The 18,523-nt window shown below is 40.7% G+C and overlaps 1 long non-coding RNA gene across 2 annotated transcripts in view; it reads left to right on the top strand.

The window, feature by feature from the left end:
* Positions 1-18,523, top strand: part of LOC128568093 (uncharacterized) — a 50,212-nt gene that overhangs the window by 18,857 nt on the left and 12,832 nt on the right. The window contains exons 2-3 of one of the 2 annotated variants that reach the window (XR_008374976.1): positions 7,046-7,194; positions 15,992-16,066. This is a non-coding gene — a long non-coding RNA (uncharacterized LOC128568093). The remainder of the gene's footprint in view (positions 1-7,045; positions 7,195-15,991; positions 16,067-18,523) is intronic. The other variant, XR_008374975.1, reaches the window with a different exon arrangement.

The raw sequence follows: 18,523 nt of genomic DNA, 5'->3' as shown, positions 1-18,523 counted from the left end.
TTTTCTTTGAGACTATGGTGAAGGGAGTTGTGTCCTTAATTAGCTTCTCATCTTGACTGTTATTGGTGTACACAAAGGCTACTGACTTGTGGACATTGATTTTATATCCTGAAACATTACTGTATTTTTTGATGACTTCTAGGAGTCTTGTGGTTGAGTCTTTGGGGTTCTCTAAGTATAAGATCATGTCGTCAGCAAAGAGGGAGAGTTTGACCTCCTCTGCTCCCATTTGGATTCCCTTTATTTCCTTGTCTTGCCTAATTGTATTGGCTAGAACTTCCAGCACTATGTTGAATAGTAAAGGTGACAGAGGACAACCTTGTCTGGTTCCAGTTCTAAGAGGAAAAGCTTTCAGTTTTACTCCATTCAGTAAAATATTGGCTGTGGGTTTGTCATAGATAGCTTCAATCAGTTTTAGAAATGTGCCACCTATGCCTATACTCTTCAGAGTTCTAATTAGAAAAGGATGCTGGATTTTATCAAATGCTTTTTCTGCATCTATTGAGAGGATCATGTGATCTTTATTTTTGCCTCTGTTAATATGGTGGATAACGTTTATAGACTTGCGTATGTTAAACCAGCCTTGCATCCCTGGGATGAAGCCTACTTGATCATGATGAATGACTTTTTTGATGATAAGCTGTAATCTATTGGCTAGGATTTTGTTGAGAATTTTTGCGTCTATGTTCATGAGTGAGATTGGTCTGAAATTCTCCTTTTTGTTTGGGTCTTTTCCTGGTTTTGGTATCAGGGTGATGTTTGCTTCATAGAATGTGTTGGGGAAGATTCCTTCTTCCTCAATTTTTTGGAATAATTTCTGCAGTACAGGAATAAGCTCTTCCTTGAAGGTTTGATAGAATTCTGGAGTGAAGCCATCTGGACCAGGGCATTTTTTGGTTGGAAGATTTTTTATTGTTTCTTTGATCTCAGTGCTTGAAATTGGTCTGTTCAGGAGCTCTATTTCTTCCTGGCTGAGTCTAGGGAGAGGGTGTGATTCCAAATATTGATCCATTTCTTTCACATTGTCAAATTTCTGGGCATAGAGTTTCTGGTAGTATTCAGAGATGATCTCTTGTATCTCTGTGGGATCAGTTGTTATTTCCCCTTTATCATTTCTGATTGAGGTTACTAGAGATTTTACTTTTCTATTCCTTGTTAGTCTGGCCAATGGTTTATCTATTTTATTTATTTTTTCAAAAAACCAACTCCTTGTTTCATTAATTTTCTGAATGATTCTTTTGTTTTCAATTTCATTGATCTCTGATTTGATTTTGGATATTTCTTTTCTTCTACTGAGTTTAGGCTTAGATTGTTCTTCTTTTTCCAATTCCATAAGATCTCTTGTGAGATTGTTGATGTGCTCTCTTTCAGTTTTTCGAATGTAGGCATCTAAAGCGATGAATTTTCCTCTCAAAACTGCTTTTGCAGTATCCCAGAGGTTTTGGTAGCTTGTGTCTTCATTGTTGTTATGCTCAAGGAAGTTAATGATTTCCTGTTTTATTTCTTCCTTCACCCATCTGTTATTCAACAGAAGATTGTTTAATTTCCATGCCTTTGGGTGGGGTCGAGCATTTTTGTTAGAGTTGAGTTCCACCTTTAGTGCCTTATGGTCTGAGAAGATACAAGGTAAAATTTCAATTCTTTTGATTCTGTTGATATTTGTTTTGTGTCCCAGGATATGATCAATTTTGGAGAATGTTCCATGGGGTGATGAGAAGAATGTATATTCTTTATCTTTGGGGTGGAGTGTTCTATATGCGTCTATCAAGCACAGTTGTTCTAGAGTCTCATTTAAGTCTTTTATATCCTTGTTTAATTTCTGTTTAGAGGATCTGTCCAGCTCTGTAAGAGGAGTGTCAAAGTCCCCTGTTATGATGGTATTATCAGATATCATATTGCTCAGACTGAGTAAGGTCTGCTTCAAGAATCTGGGAGCATTTAAATTGGGTGCATAAATATTTAGAATTGAAATGTCTTCTTGTTGTATTTTTCCCTTGACCAATATAAAGTGACCATCTTTGTCTTTTTTGACTTTAGTTGCTTTAAATCCACATGTGTCTGAAAATAAGATTGCAACTCCTCTTTTCTTCTGAATTCCATTTGCCTGAAAAATTGTCTTCCAACCCTTGACTCGGAGCTTTAATTTGTCTTTTGAAGCCAGGTGTGTTTCTTGCAGACAGCAAATGGATGGCTTGTGTTTTTTAATCCAGTCAACCAATCTATGTCTCTTCAGTGGGGAATTCAAGCCATTAACATTTATTGAGATAATTGACAAGTGTGGTAGTATTCTATTCATCTTATTTTGTGAGAGTCCATTGCTTAGTTTTATCTTTTGCATCAGTGTGGAGGTTAGGTTCTGTCCTTTAATTTCTGAGTTCTTACTTTGCTGCTGATCCATTGTGGTGGTCAGTGTGCAGAACAGGTTGAAGTATTTCCTGTAGAGCTGGTCTTGTTGTGGTGAATTTCCTCAATGTTTGTATATCCGTAAATGATTTGATTTCTCCATCAATTTTGAAGCTTAGCTTAGCAGGGTACAGAATTCTGGGCTGAAAATTGTTCTGTTTAAGTAGATTAAAGGTAGATGACCATTGTCTTCTTGCTTGGAAAGTTTCATTAGAGAAGTCTGCGGTCACTCTGATGGATTTGCCCCTGTAGGTCAACTGGCGCTTACTCCTGGCAGCTTGCAGAATCATTTCTTTGGTCTTGACTTTGGAGAGGTTCATCACAATGTGTCTTGGAGAAGCTCGGTTAGAGTTGAGGCGACCTGGGGTCCGATATCCCTCTGAAAGCAGTGTGTCAGAATCTTTGGTGATATTTGGGAAATTTTCTTTTATAATATTCTCTAGTATGGCTTCCATTCCTCTGGGGCATTCTTCTTCCCCTTCTGGAATTCCTATAACTCGTATGTTGGAACGCTTCATAAAGTCCCATAATTCTGACAGTGAACGTTCTGCTTTCTCGCTCTTCTTTTCTGCCTTTTTTACTATCTGAGTTATCTCAAAAACTTTGTCTTCTACCTCTGAAAGTCTTTCTTCTGCATGGTCTAACCTGTTGCTGATACTTTCCATTGCATCTTTAAGTTCCCTGATTGACTGTTTCATTTCCTTCAGCTCTGCTATATCCTTTTTATATTCTTCATATCGTTCATCTCTTATTTGATTCTGTTTTTGAATTTCCTTTTGGTTATTTTCCACTTTATTAACAGTTTCCTTCATTGTTTCCATCATTTCCTTCATTGTTTTCAACATGTGTATTCTAAATTCCCTTTCTGTCATTCCTAACATTTCTGTATAGGTGGAATCCTCTGCAGTAGCTACCTCATGGTCCCTTGGCGGGGTATTTCTGGACTGGTTCTTCATGTTGCCTGGAGTTTTCTGCTGATTCTTCCTCATGGGTGATTTCTTTTATCTGTTTACTTGCCCTAATTTTCCTTTCAATTCCTCTTGCTCTTTAAGTTCTTGTGCCTGTGGAAGTTGCGGGCGGGTTTAGGCGGATTGAACACACACGACCATTTGCCGGTTTTCCACTGTTTTAGTCCTCCTCTTGGGGTCCAGAAGTCTCTCGCTGACTCCCTGTATCCTCTCAGGGGTGATGATAGGCAGATCCCACCAGCCAGAGATGCCTGGAGTCCTATATCCCCAGACTCACGGTGCCCAGATGCAAGGAAGCTGTTACTCGGCTGCCATCTTGCTCCTCCCCCCGGCCTAAGGTTTTTTTAAAAAAACTTTTAATAGACTCTCAGACATTGCTGATGCTTTTTTAGGGGCCATACTTTAAGAAACATGTGCCAGCAGGGTTGTCCAAACTTTTGGCTTCTCCGCACTGCATTGGAAGAAGAGTTGTCTTGGGTCACACATTAAAAACACTCACACTAAGGAAAGCTGATGAGAAGGAACAAAAAAAAAAAAGAAAGTCCTGCGTAATTTTTGCAATATACACCACCACAGATAAGCAAAAAGTGTCCTTGCTTAATTGGCATACAGCCCATGGACCAGAGGTTGGATACCCCTGTTAGGGGATCAAATGTACCAATTGACCTAGTTAAAATTGTATTACGGGACTGTGCTATGAATAATGTCTCTATTTCACAGGAGGAATAACAAGACCAGGTTATTTATAAAATACAAAGTTGTAAGTAGGTAGACAAAACTAACTACAATAATAAATATTTTATGTACTCAGTGTAATTGTCCAATTAAAGCCTGAAGCCTGATTGTCAGAATTCAAAATGCTTTGACATTGAGATGCTTTATGATTTGACTTGAAATCACTTTTTTCTCTTAATAGATGTTTTACAAATTTAGATTCTAAAAAGTTGTGGCCATTTCTGTAATAAATAACATCATGTAGACTTCATGATGAGAAGGCAGTGCAAAGAATAAAGGAAATTTGTTATTTATTACGAATTGGCCTCCAGGCCATTGTGGCCTTTAATCTTAAGAGACAAACTTCATTCAAAGCAGCCTCAATGAAAGCCAATGACAGGGACGGGGGTGGTGGTGACAAACAATCCAGAAGTGTTTGGCAACATAAGGGACAGATGCCAACTAAGAGACTTTAAAGAAGAAAGCCAGAGTGAACATGGAGACAATTTATGTTTTCAGATTAACTTACTTGTAGCATGAAATCATAGTGTAGTCAGTATCAAGAGGACTACACCGATACAGGCTGTTATTAAAAGAAACATTTTAACCAGGGCAAAAAAAGTATCTATACTATAATATTCTCCTGCTGCTGCAACAAAGTATCTTTTAAACAACACAAATTAATGTTCTTAAAGTTCTGGAGATCCGAAGTCTGAACTCAAGGTATCAGCACAGCTTGGTTCTTTCTGGAGGCCCTGAGGTGGCAATTTTTCTTTGCCTTTTCCATCTTCTAGAGGCCACTTCCATTCCTCAGCTCCATCATCCCTCCTTCCATCGAAAAGGCAAGTAGCATAGAGTCTTCAAATCTCTTTCAACCCCCATCTCCCTTATCACACCTGCTTCTCTGACTGTCATGTAAGGCCTCTTCTGATAAGGCCCTTGTGATTACATTGGGCCCACCCAGATAATCTGCAATAATCTCATCTCAAGAGCCTTAATTTAATAACGTCTGAAAAATTTCCTATATAAGATAACGTGCTCAAAGGTTCTAGGGATTAGGATATATAGACATCTTGGGGTCGGGGAGGCATTATTTTCCACATGTGCAATTTATTTTGCTGTAGTCCCAAAACTTGGAGTAATAAAATTGATTATCTATGTTATATAGAAGAGAATGAATTCATTCCTGCATTCACTTAATGAACATTTTGTGAAGTTTTCACTGTGTACTGCCTATGGGACAAGGAGAGCTCTGGAGATGTGGATAAGACTGTGAAGAAGCCAGAGAGTGTATACTAATGAGCCAGGACTCGTTAGTGATCCCGGTCCCCCCATTTAAACACTTCATGACCTAAGCAAATTGCTCATCTCTCTCTACCTCAGTGTTGTCATCTATCAAGTTGAGATCATTTCTTTTTTTTTTTTTTTTTGAGATAGAGTCTCATTCAGTCACCCTTGGTAGAGTGCTATGATATCATAGATCATAGCAACCTCAAACTCTTTGGACTCAAGAGATCCTCTTGCCACAGCCTCCCAGGTAGCTGGGACTATGGGGGCCCACCACAATGCTCAACTTTTTTTTTTTTTTTGTGGTTTTTTTTGGCCGGGGCTGGGTTTGAACCCGCCACCTCCGGCATATGGGACCGGCGCCCTACTCACTGAGCCACAGGCGCCGCCCAATGCTCAACTATTTTTAGAGATGGGGTCTTGCTCTTGCTCAGGCTGGTCTCAAACTCCTGAGCTCAAGCAATCCACACTTGAGCTGCCTTGGCCTCCCAGAGTGCAGGGATTATAGGCATGAACCACTGTGCCATTTATCTGAACTTCAAGTTGAGATAAAATTAATACCTGTTTCATATGGTTCTTGAAACCATAGACTCTTGATAACATTTTTGATAGACTGGAACATGGAGCTCAATGAATATGGGCAGGGAGGAAGGGGGAGACAGAGGACTTCAGACAGAACACGGAGTACTTACTGGCCATGGGGGATTTGCAAAGGCTCTCCAGAGCTGAGTCTTGAAAGTTCAGTTTCATAGAATTAGTTAGGAGTTAAATAGAAATGAGACATAAGCATAGAGAAGACAGCTCTGAATTTGGAAATCATAAGGAATGAAAGGCTGAGGGGACTAGAAGGAAAAACCTAGGAGTCACGGGAGAGCTATATTTGAATACTATGCTCAGACAATTGGTGCAGCAAAAGGAAATTAGACTTATTTTACATCTACCTAGAAAAAGACTCAAGTCCAAGTAGAAATGAATAAAAACAACCTTAATCTCAATGTTTGAAATAACTTGTCAATAATAATGATTTCCTTAATTTTGTTTTTGAGGACAATATAAACCCTCTCTGTACACCACTGACTATCAAAACACACTGCCCCTTCATGGGGTGTCTAACTTACATCTTGTGGTCCCCCTCTAATCTTTGTCAACATGAGCTCAAGTATTTTCATAAATCAGTGGACCAAAAACTTCAAAAGAGGCTGGGCTTTTCTCCAGCCCTCAGGGTGTAAATCAAGATTAGTTTCAGCCAACCATGGTAACCTTTATCTTTGTTATGGATTAGGTTAGGGGTGGCCATGTGACAAAATTCTTGTCAATGAGATAAGAGAGAAAAGTCTTTGCAAAAGTTTCCTTTGTCTCTTAAACAGCTTCTTGGGGAAGGTGGGTGTTCTCTCTTCTCATCCAGTTGTGAGACATCCTTGGATGAGGCTGTGATGTGTGACAATGGTGGCATCCATCCTGAAATAGTCAAGGTTCATAGGCAAGTGAGGATGGTGGGGCAAGAAGACAGCAAGGAACTGAATGCTTGATGAAGTCGAAGAGATGCGAACTATCCAACCTGGAACCATAATAAAATATGTTGCTTATATTAACAATATGTGTCAATTCAAAATCATGTATATTCAAATATATCCAATGTTAAAGTCAGTCATACTTCTTTTTTCTTCTTACAGCCTGAAAAGTATCCTGCATATACAACTGGCAACATAAGACCTTGCCAATCCAAGCTCTCCTCAGAAAATAACTGTGGACTCTCTATGCTCTTATCAAGATGTTAACTTTCAGAACTAATTATGAATGAAGATTACTGCCTGATGTTCAGGTGAGAGATTCTGTTAGATAGAATTTTTGGTTCATATTTTTCTCTTGAAGAAAAAGAGGGAAAATACTATCTTTGGCTCAAACTGTATTATTAAAGGACTATGTTTTTATTCATCCATTACAAATGAATAACACAAGATGTCTAGTAATAGAATAATTTGCCTATATTTACATTATAACTACCTTTCAGAATTAATTCCTACATAATTTTCTACTCTCTAACATTTCTACAACTCCAAGATTCTATGATATAAAAATTTCTAACTATCACACTAAACTCTTAATATGTATTGATTAGCTGGGATTTTTTGCTACTGCAAAAATTCAATGAAGACATAGGAAAATGTGTCAACAAAACAACAAATTAATGCAGGCTGCAGCAAAGATTATTTTGAAAACTCTCTTCCTTGTGTAGAAGAGAGAGAGCTGTTCTCTTTTTTTGGACTGTATTTCCCTAAATACCTTCACAATCTCCTTAAGCCTCTCATTCCTCCATCTCATCCTCTTTTTAAATGAAGATGAGTTGAAACAGTTTTCTGGCCCAGTTAAGATTCTGGAAAGGGACAACTTCTCAGAGATAACAGTGAAATGTTTGTTCTCACATTAATTCTCTTTAAGGAATTTATAGGATCTAGGCCTGTATTTACATCTGACGGAAGTAGTTTCGTGTTTTTTTTTTTTTTTTTTTTGGCCGGGGCTGGGTTTGAACCCACCACCTCCGGCATATGGGACCGGCGCCCTACCCACTGAGTCACAGGCGCCGCCCGACAGAAGTAGTTTCATTCAGAGTCATATGCTTACCAGAATGTGTTGAGAGCACCAGCAAAGGACAATACATTTACAAGGATTCCTTTTAAAGACTGGAGAGATTGGCAAGTGACATTCTTGTCACAAAAGTAAATACATAAATAAATAAAGGAATAAAAATAAAAACTAGGGACAGCAAGAAAATTTGATCTGTCATCCCTCAGTCTAGGAAAGAATTATCAAGTCAAATTTATTACTAATAACAAAACCTGAAATGATAGAAAAAGAAGTATTGCTTCTTCTAGGCCCCCTTCCAGTTAGAAGGTGATGGTTTCCAGAAGTCTGCAGCTATGTTTCAATGATGTATATGGAGGTTATAGAACTAAACTGTATTAAGTATATGTTGTTATTTTCTGTATTTATTATTATTTTTCTTTTTGAGACAGAGTCTCACTCTATTGCCCTTGGTAGAGTGCAGTGGCATCTCAGCTCATAGCAACCTCAAACTCTTGGGCTTAAGCAATTCTCTTGCCTCAGCCTCCCAAGGGGCTGGGATCACAGACACTCGCCACACACCTGACTTTTTTTTATTGTAGTTGCCATTGTTGTTTGGCAGCCCTAGTGTAGGTGGCTGGTGCCCTACTGCTGAGCTACAGGCACTGAGCTTTTTTTTTTTTAGTGAGACAGAGTCTCACTTTGACACCCTTGGTAGAGTGTCATGGCATCGTAGCTCACAGCAACCTCAAACTCCTGGGCTGAAGTGATCCTCTTGCTTCAGCCTCCCAAGTAGCTGGGAGGCCACAACGCTGAGCCGTTTTTAGGGATTGTGGTCTCCATCTTGCTCAGGCTGGTCTTGAACTCCTGAGCTCAAGAAATCCACCCATCTCTACCTCCCAGAGTGCTGGGATTATAGGCATCAGTCACCGGGCCTGGCTATTGTCTATATTTTTGATGCTCTGGTCTTGCTGACTGGGAAGAGACTGCTCTTCCCATGGTTAGCTAATTTCCAGAGATAGACCTTTTTTTTAGATGCACACTGCCCAGTCCAGAGCCCACACTGCCTCCTTCTACCTCCTCTACAGGACTCTTACACTCCAGGCCAATATTCTATTGCCTTGGTCTTTGGCTTTCCAAAATGACCCCCTCCCCTAAGTTCTTTTTTGTTTGTTATGTTTTTTCCCCCCAATACCTCACACTTTCAGAGTCAAGCCTAATAAGCATAATCTTCTTGCTTAACTAACTTCCCCAGAAGACTTCCTGATGATTCATTATCCGTTACCAACAGCTGAGTCTTGAATCAGACCACCTGCAGAACCATAACTTCAGACTCATGCAACCTGATTTGCATCCCACAACCTGATGTCAAAGCCCTTACTCTTAGTCAGTCATGGAGATGGAGTTGATAAATAGCTCTTATTTCCCAGGTGACATCAATAGCAATAAAACTTTTTCCTTCCTGGCATTAACTCCTCATCTCAGTAACTGGCTTTCTGTGCAGTGAGTAAGCAGACATAGGCTTGACCCCTTTGGGGTTTGGTAAAAACCTGGTCACCTCAGAGCAAGCTGCAAGTCAACTCAGGACAGCTCCTATACCCCAGAACTCACAGAAATTACTCAAACTAGCCAATTCTAAGCTCATCTACCTGCTTGGAAACCACAAAAAAGGCTCTTGGCTCCTTTTCCTCCTGGTTCCTTTGCTTCCTAACTGTCCCTGGTGAGTTTCCCCTTGTGGGCCTTCATGGCATGCCTCTTATTCTAGGGATCTGCAAATGTGTAAACTTCTTTCATCCAAGCATCTTGGCACACACCTGTAATCCCACCACTTTGGGAGGCCAAGGTAGAAGGATTGCTTGAGGCTGGAGGTCAAGACCAGCCTGAGCAACATAGCAAGATCCCATCTCTACAACAACAACAACAAAAAATGAGCTAGTGTAGTGGCCTGTACCTATAGTCCCAAGGACTCAGAAGGCTGAGGCAGGAGGATCACTTGAGCTCAGGAGTTTGAGGTTATAGTGACCTAGTGACCTCTGGTAGCAACCACTGTAATCCTCCAGCCTCGGTGACAAAGCCAGATCCTGTCTCTAAAAAAAAAAAAAAGAATAATTTCTTTCTTCTTGACAATCATTTCCATGCCTGCATAACTTATACCTAATTAAAACAAATCCTGGGTCCATTTTAAAACATAAACTCAACTGTGGGATCTGCTCTGCAGAACCAAAGAAAGAATGGCTCCTGCAGCCCTCCTGGTGGGAAGTGGTCTGGCCAGAGCCTGCAAAGGAGAAGGGGCACAGCAGATGAGGAAGCACGGCAGGAAGCAGGAGCTTGGTCACGCATCATGCAGGGCCTGCAAGACAAGGGGGAGGAGTTTGAATTCTAAATGTGAAAGGAAGTAAGTAGAAGATTTTTTTCCCCAAGGGAGTCTTACCCTGTTGCCTCAGGCCAGGGTGCTATGACCTCAGCCCAACCCACAGCAGCCTCAAACTCCTGGGTATAAGTGATCCTCTTGCCTCAGCCTCCCGAGTAGCTGGACCCACAGGCACCCACCACAACACCCAGCTCATTTTTCTATTTTTAGTAGAGATGAGGTCTTGCTCTTGCTCAGGCTGGTCTCAAACTCCTGAGCTCAAAGAATCCACCCACCTTGGTCTCCCAGAGTGCTAGGATTATAGGCATGAGTCACAGTGCCCAGCTGTAACTAGAAGATTTTAAACAAGGAGTGACACAATCTGACATATTCTTAAAAGATTATTCTGGGGGTTATGTGGAGAAGAATTATAATGAAGCAAAATGGATGCAGAAAACTCAGTCAGGAAATGACTGCAGGACTTGAGGCAAGAGGCGATGGCACTGGGAGCATGGCGGTCGCTGTGTGGCAGCTCTGTGCCTTCTAAATTTATCCTAAATAATACAGGAAGTCAAAAGCTAGTCTAGGGGGGTGCTGGTAGCTCAATGGTTAGGGCACCAGCCACATGCTCCTGGGCTGGTGAGTTTGAACCCGGCCTGGGCCTTCTAAAACAAAACAACAACAACAAAAAAAATAGCAGGGCATTGTGGCAGGCACCTGTATTCCCAGCTACTTGGGAGGCCGAGGCAAGAGAATTGCTTGAGCCCAAGCATTTGAGGCTGCTGTGACCTCTGACACCATGGCACTCTTCTGAGGATGACAAAGTGAGACTCTGTCTCAATAAAAACAAAAAATAATAAAAATCAATCAAAAGTAAATAACAAATGCTAGTCTAATACAAGACAAGCTCTTGCCCCTTCAGAAAAGTAAGTCGGACTTCGAGAAGTATAGATTATGTCACATTTCTTCTTTGCCACAATGATGAGTTGCTTTAATCAGGCAAAGAAAAGCTTCGGGTAGCAGTTCTAATCCTCAAGGTCACAATGTGTCTTTAAAGTTCAAAGAATTGTTTATTGGTTAGGTATTCCACATCCTACAGGTTCTCATTTAATTCCCATGCTTCATAAGTAAGAGGAATGAAGTGAGCTTCAGCATGGTGCAGTTAAGCCAACCATGTCCAAGTTCAACCTCTGGAGAACAGATTCTTTAATGTTCAAGAGCGTACTTGTATGAAGAGGACATACTCATTGAGCTTTACTTAATGCTCAATTTGATAATTTAGTATTCCTAGTAATATTTTGAAATTCAGGAAAGGAAGAATTTTTTTTTAAAAATTATCAGTTAAAAAAAAATCAAAATAAAGATTGGGTGTGGTGGCTCATGCCTGTAATCACAGCACTTAGGAGGCTGAGGCAGGTGGGTTGCCTGAGCTTACAGGTTTGAGTCCAACCTGAGCCAGAGTGAGACCCTCTCTCTAAAAAAAAAAAAAAAAAAATAGCCAAGTGTTGTGGCAGGCACCTGTAGTCCCAGCTACTTGGGAGGCTGAGGCAAGAGGATCATTTGAACCCAAGAGTTTGAGGTTGCTGTGAGCTAGGATGCTATAGCACTCTATGAAGAGTGCCCAAGTGAGACTGTGTCTCAAAAAAAGAAGTAAAATGATAAAAATAAAAACAACAATAAATTATCAGTTCAGTGTTCTTTCTCTTCTTTTTTGTGCTTTTGTTTATCACCTCAAGATGAAATTGGGTAATAACTGGGCACCAGCCACATGCTCCAATTTATTTTCAAAATGTTTGGAAAACAAAGATATTGATAAACAGATACTATGCAGCATGCCAGATCAAAAACTTCAGAGACTCAAAGTCCCAAAATATTATGAAGCCCGTGTACCATATATAATTCTATGCAAAGATAATACAGTAGAACCTCCATAGTTGACCCCCTCCTTAAGTTGATCTAATTTTCATAGAACAGAATATAGTTCCTTATGTTGACCAGTTTGTTACAATCCCTTGTGTGGTCAACTTACAGAAGTTCTACGAATTTGTAATGTGAGAGGGAAGGAGAACGAGCAAGATCCTGACATTTTTCAGATGACTTTTGTAGTTTAAAAATAATTATTTGCCAACTTCCTCAAAACATGTTTGGTGCCTCTTTTTTGGTGTGGTACCCTACTGTGCTGATCACTGTGCTTTCTGTTGGATGGAGAAATAAGGGTATATGACAGAAAATGAGTGATGGACTTCCTTATTAGGTCATCAGAAAGGCTTATCTCACAAGGGAACTTTAAGTAGAGACCCAAATGGTCTGGAAAACCTAGCTGTGTAAAGATAAGTGGAAGGAGCAATTCAGGAAAAAGAAATAGCATCGTGGGCATCGAGGAGGTCCTCATCTGGGCAGGGTCACAGACTAAGAACAGCTAATTTTAACACAAAATGGGTTCCTGCTGTATCAGGCATGAGAAGCGAGTGCTCTGAGAACCCAGCTGAAGGAGTGATTCATCAGAACAGGGAAGTGAGAGAGGGCTGTGCCAAGCAGAATAAGCAGATTATAGAGTAGCATCGTGAGACACCTTGCTTTCTCAGAGACATCTGTCAAGAAAAGATTATTGGGCTCCACTGCACCTTTACTCAATCAAAATCTCTGAGCTGGCTACCTGGAAATCTATGTTTGTAACCAAGTATCCTTGTGATGTGAAGACATTTTAGAATCCTCTGGTTTAGAGAATAGGTCTTGAAGTCAGAAAAATGACTTGGACACAGGGCTAGGTCTCACTTTCCAGTGAAACGAGGACAATAAATATAATCTTCCTCAGTGGGTGATACTATGAGGATGAAATGGGGACATATCTGTAAAACTTTACCTATTATGGCTATTATACCATGTTTAAGAAAAGTAGAGCTTTGATCGTAACTGAGTAAAGTACTGGACACGCTATCTCAGAGCTCACTGAACATTTCTCAAAATCTTGCCTTGTAATCATTGCAAGGTTACAGCTGTCGGAATAAGCTAGAGGGACAAGGAAAGCATCATCCATGCCTGGGAGAAAGCCAGTTTCCACTGGGGCAAGAGGACAGTGAACAGCTGTGGTTTGAATGTTTGTGTGAAACAGCTAGCTTAGCCTCCTCTTTGTTTTTCTTTTCTTTTCTTTTCTTTCCTCCTTTAAAATGCAGGGTGGCTCATGCCTGTAATCCTAGCATTTTGGGAGGGCAAGGCAGAAGAATTACTTGAGGCTAGAAGTTTGAGAGCAGCCGGAACAACAAGTGAGACCCTATCTCTACAAAAAATGAAAAAATTAGCTGGGCATGGTGTTTAAAGACTTCCCCTCTCTAGACCTATTCCTAGCCCTTGGCTAAATTGAAAGAAAGTCATCTTGGGCAGAATTTGGCAGAGAAAAACCAGGACTAGAAAATAATGTGTTGACTCAAATCCTTTCTATAGTCTGGCCTGAAAGGTGCTGGCAAGCTCCCACCTTCCAGCTGGTCTGACGAGCGCTGAGGAGGGAGAAAGGCACCGATACAAAATTGTTCATCTCATCTTTATCCACAAACCAATATATGATCAAACAAAGTCATTTAATCAAACTTGAGATTAGCACCGAAAGAGTTATTTCCAAAAAATAGTCTACCAGAGTCAATGTTAGCTGTGGCTGTATAAGAAAAAACTAACCCTCTAGTCTCTGATTATCTTCAGATATATATGAGATGTTGGAAATTCTTTTTTGGACAAATTTTTTCTTTCTTGTTTTTTTCTTTTACTTTCTTTCTTTCTTTTTTTTTTTTTTTTTTTTTTTTCTTTCGAGGCTGAGTCTCACTTTGATGCCCTTGGTAGAGTGCCATGGCCATAGCTCACAGTAACCTCAAACTCTTGGGCTCAAAGAATCCTCTTGCCTCAGCCTCATGAGTAGCTGGGAATACGGGTGCCCACCACAATGCCCGCCTAGTTTTTAGAGATGGGGTCTCCCTCTTGCTCAGACTGATCTTTAACTCCTGAACTCAAGCAACCCACCCCTCTTGGTCTGCCAGGGTGCTAGGAGTACAGGCATTAGCCACCACACCTCACCTGGACTGAATGTTTTAGGCCTTACCTTCCTCTGTTGTAGTCCTGCTAGAATACCAAATTAGGTTCCCCACACTGGGTGAGAATGGTTGGTCAGTTTCAGATGACAGCAGGAAGGTGTGTAAGGAGCCATTCACACACAGCATCCTGACTTGCAGACACAGTGAGGGCAAGAGGAAGAGGAGAATCAGCCAGGCCCAGGCCCAGACTCTTGCTGCACTTGGTACTATCCCGTTTTCCCGAAAATAAGACATCCTCCGAAAATAAGACCTACTTACAGGAAAGATAAGACATCCCCTGAAAATAAGACCTAGCACATCTTTGGGAGCACACCTTAAAATAAGACACTGTCTTATTTTCAGGGAAACAGAGTAGCTGGGTCCTAGAGCAAGATGCTTTCCCTGTTAGACTTTCCTTGTCTAATCTGGTAGCCTGCAACAAATGGCAAGAGTGACGTGAAATCAGGGACTTGTTAGTCCAAGTTTGTGGGGATAAAGCCATGAAGAAAACGGCAGTATACAAATGGATTAAATGTTTTTCTCAGGGGAGAGAAAGTATCACTGATGAAGAGAAGTCAGGGTGACCAGTAACAAGCAGAACTGACGAAATCATTGCAGAAATTCATTGAGTTGTGCATCTAAATCATTGGCTGACTGTGAGAAGAACAGCAGACCAAGTAAACATCTATAGAGAAACACCTACGACAATCTTAACTGAAAATTTTGGAACAACTCATGTCTCTTGTATTATGATGATGCACCAGCTGACACGGCACTGTCTGTGAGGGAGTTTTTAGCCAGTAAATAAATAACTGTATTGGAACCCCCCTACTCACCTGATATGGCCCTTTGACTTTTTTTTTTTTTGAGACAGTGTCTCACTGTGACGCCCTTGGCAAAGTGTTGTGATGTCATAGCTCACAGTAACCTCAAATTCCTGGGCTCAAGCAATCCTCTTGCCTCAGCCTCCCAAGTAGCTAGGACTATAGGCACCCACCACAAGGCCCAGCTATTTTTTAGAGATGGGGTCTTTCTCTTGCTCAGGCTGGTCTTGAACATCTGACCTCAAGCAATCCACCTACCTCGCCTCCCAGAGTGCTGGGATTACACGCATAAGCCCCAATGGCCTGGCCTCCTGATAACTTTTTTCTTTACCTGAAAATAAAGGAAACATTGAAAGGAAGACATTTTATGACATTTAGAAAATCAAGGGTGATATGATAACAACTCGGTTGGTCATTCTAGAAAAAGAGTTCCAAAATTGCTTTGAAGGGTGAACTAGGTGCATAGCTTCCCCAGGGGAGTACATCAAAGGTGACCACACTGACACTCACCAGTGAGGGGGTGTGCAGCACTTTTTCTAGGATGAGTTTGCAGACTTAATTGTAAGACCTCATACAATTTATACTAAGGAGAAGGCGTCACTATAAAAAAAAAACAAAGTTACAATTGAATGTTAAATGATATAAACTATGCACAGCACAAAAACAGCTGCGGGATATATGTTGGAACCTGGAATATGCAGAGAAAGAAGGACTTATGGGCTAAGACCCACATTGGGAGAAGACAGTAACGGGCAACGGGAAGAATAAATAAGCTGTTTGGCTTGAGAAATGGTTTAAAGGCAATCTAGTGATTTTGTTTTCTAGGTTTCTGATTCAGGCTCTTCTTTCTTTTCTCCATGGTATCTGTGAGCTGGGAAGACGAGCTACTCAAAGATCAAGGTATTCACCTCTTAAAGCCCCTGTGATCTGCACATTGCAGCCTTGGCCTGGATTGTCCTTATCTTGTTTTTCTCTGGTGGATTATTTACTTCTATTGACTTATCTTTCAAGGCCCAAAGAGCATTTTACCTATTCTGAGATGAATTTTTCAAGTATGACGAGTCCCTCCCTTGCTGTGCTCCTATGACACAATGTTCACCTTCAAGAAAGAATTATCTATTTTGTGCTCTCAGTGCATCATGTTCATCTTTGCATGCCCAGTTTCTGCAAGACTCCTGGTATGAAGAAATGTGCTTGTTGAGTGAATAAATTAGCAGTGTTGTCATTCACAAGGCAAACTTTGCATCTCCTAATTGCTTATTCCATTCAATTTAACAATGTCTTTTATAGATTCTGAGTGAATTGGGATACTCCTGTTTGTCCTATCATTAGAAAACATTTGAGGAAAGTATTATTTTCTACATCCATGTTTTTTTCTGAGACCAATTTCTCAGAGAAATTAACATCTATTTCTTCCTTTTTGCCTATGGTCTTTTAGCAATCTGCTTATATGCTAGCACTATCATTTTAGACACCAAAACAACTAGTATTTTAAGTGTCAAGATATAGTGTGATTTAAGGGTAAACAGGAAGGCTGCACCCCGAACTCTCCTCCTATACATTTTCTGAAGTGTATTAATTCATTACTAATGATGCATTCTTTTAGGTAAAGATTTCTCAATTTTGGCACTATTGACACTTTGGGCTAAATGTTGTGGAGAGCTTGTTCTGTATATTATAGGATAGAGGATCCTTTCTCTGTACCTATTAGATGCCAGGAATGTACCCCTTTCAGTTGTGACAACCCCAAATATCCCCAGATATTGCTAAATACACTCTGGAGAATGAAATTCTCCCCAGATAAGAACTTCAGGTTTAGATTCAAGACTATCTCACTTATAAACACACATACACTCTTCATTATTTTATCCTTCCATTTCTTTCTCTTCTCTTCCTCTTTCTCCTTCTTTTTCATTAATTTCCACCACCACCACCCCCATCTCTTTTTCTGAGTAGTAGTGTATTTGTCTTTTCTTGCAATCAGGAGAGAGAGAAAATTCCAACTCTAAAAAAAGATACTGTAAGTGTACGCATTTCAACTACAGTAAAGATAGTATTTCTATGGACACCACTGAAAGGCAAATGCCATCATAATTTCTTATTCATCATTTGCAACCTTTCTTAGGAAAAACACGAGTTTACTGTTTTTCCAGGAAATGTAACCCACAAAGCCATTATTTTTCACTAAAATTTAGAGTAAGCAATCATCCCAAGTTGACAAAGACTGAAGGCTCTCAGGCATTCAGTGCTAACATTAGGGAAGTGTTGGAAAAATGGAGATGAATTAGACACTCTAAACTTGTTGTATAACCCTTGTAACCTTTGATCTATATGGTCCAGTCTATGTAGACAGTCTCATTCATAGAAGCCAGGACCAAATGACCATTAGTAATAAAAATGGGATTACATTCCGATTTTTGTGTTTTTTAAAAAAAACTATCTAAGTTGGGAAGCACCTGTGCTCTGTGGGTAGGACACCAGCCCCATATACCGAGGGTGGCCAGCTAAAACAGCAGTGGCACCTGCAACAAAAAATAGCCAGGTGTTGTGTTGGGCACCTGTAGTCCCAGCTGCTCAGGAGGCTAAGGTAGGAGAATCGCTTGAGCCCAGGAGTTGGAGGTTGTTGTGAGCTGTGATGCCATGCACTCTACCAAGGGTGACAGAGTGAGACTCTGTCTCAAAACAAACAACAACAAAAAATTATCGGGCAGCACCTGTGGCTCAGTTGGTAAAGGCGCTGGCCCCATATACTGAGGGTGGCAGGTTCAAACCTGGCCCCAGCCGAACTGCAACAAAAAAATAGCTGGGCATTGTGGCGGGCGCCTGTAGTCCCAGCTACTCTGGAGGCTGAGGCAAGAGAATCGCCTAAGCCCAGGAGTTGGAGGTTGCTGTGAGCTGTTATGCCATGGCCCTCTACCGAGGGCAATAAAGTGAAACTCTGTCTCTACAAAAAAAAAAAAAAAATTGTCCAAGTTGGCAGGGTTTGATCACTCACACTTGTAATCCCAGCACTTTGGAGGGCCAAGGTGGAAGGATCACTTGAGGACAGGAGTTTAAGACCAGCCTGAGCACACTGTGAGACTTTATCTCTACAAAATAAATAAATACATACATAAAAAATAAAATTATCTGAGTATGATGGCCCATGCCTGTAGTCCCAGCTACTAGGGAAGCTGAGACAGGAGGATCACTTGAGCCTAAGAATTGGAGACTGCAGTGAGCTATGATTGCACCACTGCACTTCAGCCTGGATGACAGAGAAAGACTTTGTCTCCAAACAAACAAACAAAAAAATTAAAGTCAATTCTTTACCAATCTTCCAGCAACAAATCTGTTACTTTTTTCTTCCTTTTCCTC

The sequence above is a fragment of the Nycticebus coucang genome, chromosome 16 (genome assembly GCF_027406575.1).
Source record: "Nycticebus coucang isolate mNycCou1 chromosome 16, mNycCou1.pri, whole genome shotgun sequence".
NCBI classification, from domain to species: Eukaryota; Metazoa; Chordata; class Mammalia; order Primates; family Lorisidae; genus Nycticebus; species Nycticebus coucang.
The sequence above is the reverse complement of the archived record's forward strand: the minus strand, read 5'-3'. Positions and strand labels throughout refer to the sequence as shown.